This window comes from Bidens hawaiensis, unplaced genomic scaffold (genome assembly GCF_021521415.1).
Source record: "Bidens hawaiensis isolate Kalapana, Puna unplaced genomic scaffold, B.hawaiensis_p1.1 tig00005680_1, whole genome shotgun sequence".
NCBI lineage: Eukaryota > Viridiplantae > Streptophyta > Magnoliopsida > Asterales > Asteraceae > Bidens > Bidens hawaiensis.
This window is the reverse complement of record NW_027491370.1, coordinates 450,051-459,083: the sequence shown is the minus strand read 5'-3', so window position 1 is coordinate 459,083 and position 9,033 is coordinate 450,051. Positions and strand designations below refer to the sequence as shown.

The following is a 9,033-nucleotide window of genomic DNA, read 5'->3' as shown; positions in this document are numbered from 1 at the left end:
TTAGACAATGTAACTTTGACTTTAAATTTGTAAAATCAGAAATGCATGTATCATCTAATGGTATCTTTTATTTTAAAGCTGTACCAAACAACGGTATTTATGAATTGGTTCATAACAATACCTCAAATAGCTCATTATATCAAACTTCCACTAAAAGACTCAAAAAGGATTTGAGTGATTCCTACATTTGGCATTGTCGTCTTGGACACATAAACAAGAATCGTGTAAATACTCTCCAAAAGAATGGTCTTTTGAAAACAAATGAGTTAGGTTCGTTTGATGAGTGTGAATCTTGTATTCAAGGCAAGATGACCAAAGAACCTTTTAAAGGTACAAATGAGAGGGCTAAGGACTTGTTAGGTATCATACATACGGATGTATGCGGACCTCTCAAGCCCACTAGTAGGAATAGTGAAAGGTACTTCATTACCTTTACCGACGATTTTAGTCGATATGGGTATGTGTATCTAATGAAACACAAATATGAAGCCTTTGAAATGTTCAAGGAATTTCAAAATGAAGTACAAAATCAGCTCGACCGAACAATCAAGGTACTCCGCTCCGATAGAGGAGGCGAATACCTAAGTGATGCTTTTCAAAGTCATCTTAGAGATTGTGGAATTGTTTCACAGCTCACTCCTCCTGGTACTCCTCAACATAACGGAGTATCCGAGAGGAGGAATCGAACACTGTTGGACATGGTTCGATCAATGATGGCACGAAGCTCACTACCACCATCATTTTGGGGATATGCGCTACTTACAGCGGCTCGTATTTTGAATATGGCCCCGACCAAAAAGGTGGATCGAATACCCTATGAAGTGTGGCATGGAAAGGTTCCATCCTTTTCATATTTAAGGGTATGGGGATGCATAGTTTATGTTAAACGTGACACCCCAAATAAGCTTGAGGCTCGATCCATCAGGTGTATCTTTATAGGATACTCAAAGGATGATATAGGATATATATTCTATGATCCTAGTGAACAAAAAGTGTTTATTTCACGCAAAGGATACTTCTTAGAAACTAAGTTCCTTATGGAAGGACCTAGTGAAAAGAGAGTGGAACTTGAAGAGGTTCAAGAATCACTGGATGATACACAGTTGGTCGATACTAGTTTTCAACACGAGGATGTTGAAGGTGATCAAATGGTTGATCATACACACGTTGCTCGCAGATCTAGTAGGATTAGTCGACCTCCCAAGAAATATGGATTTCTCGTGGATGATTGCTACTTGGTCGATTCGGATGAACCGATCTCCTACAAAGATGCTATGTCACAACCTGATTGTGACAAGTGGCTTGAAGCCATGAGCGCCGAGATGCAATCCATGCACGATAACCAAGTTTGGGAATTGGTTAATCGTCCACTTAACTCCAAAATGGTTGGATGTAAGTGGGTCTTCAAGAAGAAGACCGATATGCATGGAAATTTAGATACTTACAAAGCACGACTTGTAGCAAAAGGTTTCATGCAAACTCAAGGGATTGATTATGATGAAACCTTCTCGCCGGTCGCGATGCTTAAGTCGATCAGGATATTATTTGCCATTGCAGCTCATTTTGATTATGAGATATGGCAAATGGATGTCAAGACCGCTTTTCTTAATGGATATCTTGAGGAAGATGTCCATATGGTTCAGCCTGAAGGTTTTGTCGATCCATCTAATCCTGATAAAGTATGTAAGTTAAGGAAATCAATCTACGGGTTGAAACAAGCATCACGGATGTGGAATCATCGTTTTAATGAAGAAATCAAAGCGTTTGGTTTCGTCCAAAACGGTGATGAGGCGTGTGTGTATAAATGGGCTAGTGGGAGTATAATCATGTTCCTTATTTTGTATGTCGATGATATACTTTTATTTGGAAATGATATACCAAGTATGGAAAACGTTAAAGCGTGGTTAAGTAGTCGTTTCTCAATTAAGGATCTTGGAGAAGCGACATATATCTTGGGAATAAAGGTCTATAGGGATAGACAAAGGAAATTGATCGGACTCAATCAAAGTGCATACATTGATAAAATCCTGAAAAGGTTCAGGATGGAAAACTCTAAAAAAGGTTTGGTACCTATTCCTAGAGGAACCGTGTTAAGCTCATCCCAAAGTCCTAGCTCTAAGGAAGAGCAGGATAGGATGAAGCATGTTCCTTATGCTTCGGCAATAGGATCTATCATGTATGCAATGATGTGCACTAGACCGGACGTCTCGTATGCTTTAAGCATAACGAGTAGATACCAGCACAACCCAGGTGACAGTCATTGGATGGCTGTCAAGAATATATTAAAATACCTTAGAAGGACTAAGGATATGTTTTTAATATATGGGTCTGGTGAGGAGGAACTCGTCGTAAAGGGTTACGTGGATGCGAGTTTCCAAACTGACCGAGATGATTCTCGGTCACAGTCGGGATATGTCTTCATTTTGAATGGAGGCGCTGTCTCTTGGAAGAGTTCGAAGCAGGATGTTGTCGCGTTATCCACTACAGAATCTGAGTACATCGCCGCTTCAATGGCAGCCCAAGAAGCTGCATGGATGAAAAAGTTCATCATGGATCTAGGGATTATCTCTACCATTCAGGAGCCCCTAGAGATATTCTGTGACAATGAGGGTGCTATTGCACAGATCAAGGAGCCTCGTGCTCATCAGAAAACGAGGCACATTGAGCGCAGATTCAACTACATAAGGGATGAAGTTGAAAAGAGAAAGATATGTATTCATAAAGTTCATACCGATCAAAATATTGCGGACCCACTCACGAAGCTCCTCCATAGGCCAAATCATGAGGGTCATGTTTGTGCATTAGGACTTCGGTATTCTAGTGAGTGGATTTAATCTGTGTTTAGTGTTTGTATAAGAATGAATGTAATGGGTATCTCATGAAAATTAATTATGTTTTAATTATTCAATGAGTTATGTTCTATATTTGCATGTTTAATCCATGAATGACTTATGTTGTTCTAAACGTCCGTAGTCGATCATACTTGTGGGAACAAGTATGAAGGTAAGACTATTATGAACCCGGATTGGTTGATATTCATGTGATGAATATAGGGCATAGGTTTGCCACCAAGGTTCATAGATATTTGTGGGATACAAATATTGGACTGACCCGCTCTCAAGGATCACTGCATGGAGTTAGTGTAACTGATCATAAGTAATCCTTGAGTAAAGGCGAGTATCATTATGTCCTTTGACCTGAGATGCATATTGGATCTGGTTTTCATCAAGTCTAATAACTTGACTCACTTCTTTGTTATTTCGGTAACACGATAACGTGTAAGAAAGAGCTCAGATATCATACGAGATGTCAACGAGGATGTATGCAGTCAAGATGGGATTTGTTCCACTTATGTGTTGAGAGTTTATATGTCTAAGGCCTGTTAAGTTAAATCATTGAGAGAATGATTACTCTGTGTCTCTTCGTTTTGACAGGACATCTAGTAACAAAGGGATGTAGTGATAAGACTTACCTATATCATATCAAGTATGGACTTGAAGGGGATGATGTTATTGAATGGCACTTAGTCAAGCACACTAAGGGTGGTGACCTGTTGTTAGGCGGTATTCACCATTAGCATTAACTTCTTATGAGTCACGTGCAAGTGGGAGATTGTTGGAATACCGTATGCCCGAGACACATAATTAGGTTAATGTGGCTAGTTGTGTTTGATCCAAGTCGGGTCATACCCAATAACGAGTTAGACACACACCAATTATGTATTTGTTAAGATAAGATCTATGAGACAAATACAGAACACGATACATTCAGAAAATCGGGTTTCTGAATACTTACTTGAAAGTGTTAAATAAATTAATTGGTTAATTTATTTATTCAAATAATTGTTATTGGAATGATTATTTAACTATGTGTTCTTTTATAAAATGGTTTATAAAAGATGGGGTGTTTATATATTTTATAAAGTATAAAATAAATAAAAAAAAAATAAATAAATAAATATATATATATATTTTGGGGCCGGTTTTGGGTGGGCCCCACACCCCAAAATTTTGGTCAATATTTTGTCATGGATGTAGTGGAGGTTGAGTAATCTTCACTTGACCAAAATAAAACCTAACACATGACATGAAAAGATTTGATTGTTTTTGAATGAGATTATATATATTCAAACAGGTAACAATTTAGTCTTTCAAGTAAGCAAACCAACTCTTTCTTTCTTTCTTGGTTTTGGTTTTCGGCCAAGATCATAAGGAAGAGGCTCGGGTCTCGATTATTCGTGTTCAAGCTCCCTAACATAGCTTGGTGTGTATTGGAGACTCGGGGTACGAACCATTTGAGGTTTTCTCCTTGAAAGCTAGCCAAGAAACATCATCATCTTCTTCAACCATCAACTACATCTCTTAAAGGTTTAAGAATGTAAGTTTTACAAGCTTTGATAGTTTAGTTTTTCCCGTATCATTTGATCCTTGCTTCGGGTTTCTAATATATAGATTATTGGTAATCTTATAACATGAATAAATTAGGTTGTTCATGTACACATTTCCTATAAACTTGTAATATATATACATATATATACACATGGATACATATGTTTAGTTTGTTTATATCACGCTTCCGCCTTAATTGTGACTAGTTAAATGGTTAACTAAGTTTAAAATATCCATAGAAACCCAACAGGAAGGTCATGAATTTGCAAAGAGGCTGAACCCTGAGCAAACAGTTTTGTTAAGGATCTAATAAACCAGAACGTGGATCCCCAAAACATTATATCAATAATGAGAAAGTAGGACCCTTGTTGTGCATCTACGGGAAAAAAAACGTATACAACGAACAACAAAGGCAACGAGTATCCCTCCACGGTAATAAAGATAGTTTTGGTGATGGTAGTAACGAGGATCATGGTTTATGATGATGCCTAGTATGATAAATGCACAATTTAGTTATTATGGTTTATCTTTTAAAGTTGACGCACGTAAACGTTATCTTTTTTTTTGTTGTATATGTGGATTCTAATAATTTGGATGGATGTAGTAGTATTTTTCTTTTCCAACTATGTTGGGGTTTGATGTATGTTAGTGTTTATATTTTTATGTATTTGTTATACAACTATGTGAGTTTAGTACTTAGAAATGCTCATAGTTTCGTCCTTTTTAGGTCAAACTTGTGCTAACAATTAGTAGCGGTTTTTGGTAGTTGAAACCGAACTGAAGTAACACAAAACACATGATGAAAATCAAAGCCGAACAAATTTAATAAAGACAAATGTGCCGTTAAATATAAAATATTGCGCACTTGTTGGTGGAAAGCAGCTGGGTTTACAATAGACCCATCTGGATTCAAGCTAACTTCATTGCCAGAACCCCTGAATTTAAAAACCACATGAATTAGCATAAACTTTTAATACATGTTCATCTTTAAGGAAATAGGGAAAATATAAATTTAAATCATATAATCATGGAAACTGGACAATGAACTGAGATTATGAAAGAGATCAATTATAATACACAAGAGTCAAAGAGGTTAAATTGTTTTAAACCAGTCAAAACATCTCACCTCAAATAAGTCAACACTTAATTCAAATCAAAATTTCACCTTGAAGAAGCAGCATTGGAAACCAATCAACCATCATCACCAAATCTTCATTAGTAACACCTTAGACCACTCAATATCTAAACATATTCATCTCCTTTCCATTGTAAAGTAGTTGTTGTACATTGCTAAAAATAACATTTCATCACATCATATTAAAGCACAAAGTTGTATAATTTACAAAGTATGTACTACTACAAATAATACAAACTCCATTCAAAAACTAAATATTATAAAAATAAAATATATCAAAATTATGAATCCGGTAACAAGTAGAAATGAAAGTGAGAACTGATATATGAACGTGAATTTTATTTCAGAAAGATTGTGTGTTTCTTTTCTAAAGCTAAAAAGTTATTCATACGACTCGTATACATTTCGTATTTAAGCTATATTAACTGTATCCTTTTTATACGAAGCGTTTATTAATTTTACTTAAAAGTCGTTCATATGAATCGTATGCGTTTCATATTATTCGTATTTTTGTTTATATAATCTATACGAACCGTATAACATTACATACAAAGTGTATGACGTCTGAAAAAGTATTTCATACGGGTCGTATGCTGAGCATACGAAGCGTATGTTGAATGGTGTATAATTAAACCTAGTTGATAGGCATAGGTGATGTGTGAGTAGAATTTGCCTTTTTTTGCCAAAGTCTCTCTCTCTCTCTCTCCTGGCACTATTACAATTAGGAGAGATTGGTGAAAGCAACTAACACCGGTTGTTTGTAAGGATGGTGTTAATTTGTGGGTATTAGTTACTCTCTGGAGATTCAACTGACGCAGATGCTGTGGGGCTTGTAGCTTCTACAGGTTCCACAGTGGCCTCTCCGGTCAGCATCTTGATTGCAATTTGACCAATATCAGTAAACCATTCATCTTCAGGCACCATGCTGCTTAATCAAAACAAATCATTATAATCAAATCCTATATTTTTTAGGAAAGGAAACAAAAAAGGAACCTGTAGGGATCTGCATTTGTAGCAGCAGCAACCGATTCCATAACTCTTGTTATGATATTCTTAATAACTTGATGCAGAGTTCGTGATAAGTAGCGCCCTTGAGAGGCAAACAGTATAACAAACTGCATATCTAGATAAAACTGCATGCCATAAAGTTAGACAACCAATAGAAACAAACACTCTAGATTGAATGATAATAAGAAGAAGAAAGAAACCTGTCGAAGTCCAAATTCGCCTAGAGGCTTTGACCCATGTTCAATCTCTTCCCAAAAACTCTTTTCATCAGAAAGCCACAAAATGACTGTTTCTGTGAGTCTAATTAAAAGAAGAGTAGTAAACCTTTCTCTTCCCACAAACATGTCTGATGCTAAGCTTCCCATTGTACGTAACTTAACAAACAATTCCTGGAATACTGGAGACGGGAGCCATTCTGAACTCTCTTCCTTAATCAAGTACATGTTTGCGTTAAGACATGCAGTTCCGTCTTCTGTATAGATGAGATCGAGGGCGTGCTTTCTACAGAAGCTATCTCTCAACTGATCAACAAATCTCTGAAGTTGTTTCTTCAGTTCTCTCTGTTCTGGAGTGCGCATCTGTCTGTCTGAAGCTTTTCTAGGGGTTTCAGAGGGAAGGCATTGTTGTAAAGGTAACAGTTTGATGGCTGCCCGTGGGAGTAACTCGTCTGATAAGAGTAAAGCATTAGCTAGCAATGCTATCTGCTGAGTATCATCTTCTGCCATCCTCACAATTCTACCTTCCAAGTTTTCAGTCTCTGATGAACTAGGCAATGCGTTTATTAGCATGTGAACATACGAGTTAAATACTTGTACAAGACCATCCATCGCCTGCTTTGAAAACTGCAAGAATCTCAGGAGCCCAATATCCTCGCACATTTCCTGGTATCATGATGCAAATATTAAAGGTTTGAAACTTGAACATATATAGTCTTAATGGGAAAAGTAAAATCACGTACCTGAACCATCACATTAAATCTATGGGCACTACTTGAAAGCTTTGGTTGGGATACAATTGTGGAAGCTAGAGAGCGTGAGCCGACAGATGGGTAATTGAGTGACCAATCGTCTGCAGCTGCTAAAGCAGCAGTGCTTTGATCAATCCTTTTCAAGTTAGCATTCAGTGCTTGTTCCACACAAGGTCTAAAATGTCTAGTAGGACAGGCCCAAGCGCCAATCCACGGGATTCTAACAGATAACAATGGCCCATGGAAATCTGGACACACTCGGCTACCGTTCGCAACCCTCCTGAAGCAGAAGGTGAAGCAATAACATGTCGTTTCATGAGATGTGCACAAGTGTTGGTCTGCTTGACAGCCCATGTCACCAATTCAGACGTGTACAAGGGCTGATCACCAAATATGGCTAAAGAATCAATTGATGCCTGGGCTATGATTGAAAAGACGAGTTGTGAGAGGGCTGCGGTGTAAGACACTCCATATGTTGATCCGGATGTCTGAATACCTTGGATTTTGGATTGTAATTTCTGGTGGTGTGAGTTAAGAAGAAGTGTATGGGCTCGGGGACCATCACCAAGTCGTTTGATTATTTCAACGGATGATCGAAGTTCAACGCCGCTAGAAGGCTGGCAGGCCGACTCAGCAATTTGATCAGCTAACTTTTGTCTCTGTTCAATGATGGCAGCCTGTAATGAAGAGAGCATGGAGGGTGTCATTGAGTCTTTGTCCTTTGCTGCGCGCTCTCCTTCATCAAGGGCAGCCAAAGCTTCATCAACCTGCCTTTCGGCTAGCAAAATATTCAAGTTGTCCATGTATTGTGTTAACCAGACTTCCATCTCTGAAGGTTCTTTATCTTCAAAATCAAAACTGGTCTTCTTCCTGGAACCAAGACCAGAAGACATGGATTCCATCCCAACGCCCTCGGCTAGAGTATGAACGATTGTAGCACGACTAGATAGAAGATTCCTCAAGGATACAAGTTGCCCCTCAAGGTCTGAAATCTCTCTTGATGTGCTGCATGCATTTGTGAGAAAAGATATCTTAAATTTTATAACTTGTTAGTCTCTAGCCAGGATGGATGGATTGATTGATTAATACCGAATAAAGGATGGGTAATTAGCATAAACGCTTTTCCTCATTTCTTCTGCAGAAGCCTTCTTTAAATCTAGAAGACAATTCACCAAGCTCTTTATCTCCTAGAGAATTACACAATACAAGATTGATACATTAACCATGCGACTTGTGACGCTACTATAGTATATAAATTCATTCATTTTTGCTAAAAGTTAAAACATTCTTAAGGTCATGCGATACACAAAAAAAATTAAATACTTGTGAGGCATTTCTTGGTTTTGCATTGAAAAAGAAAGGTGGGAAATTTATACGGACGTAACCAAGTTTCGACAAATAATTTATTTGGAATATAGTATATTTATAATATAATAATCTATATTAGGTACATCGGGTATATAATCGGGTAAATAGGTTTATGTTATCGGGTAAATAGGTTTATGTTATCGGGTAATCGGGTCGGGTGATCGGGT

The 9,033-nt window shown here is 37.5% G+C and overlaps 1 pseudogene; it reads right to left on the bottom strand.

The window, feature by feature from the left end:
* Window positions 1-6,503: 6,503 nt before the first annotated feature.
* Window positions 6,504-8,612, bottom strand: LOC143630483 (exocyst complex component EXO84B pseudogene; annotated as a pseudogene).
* Between the last annotated feature and the right edge of the window lie 421 nt (window positions 8,613-9,033).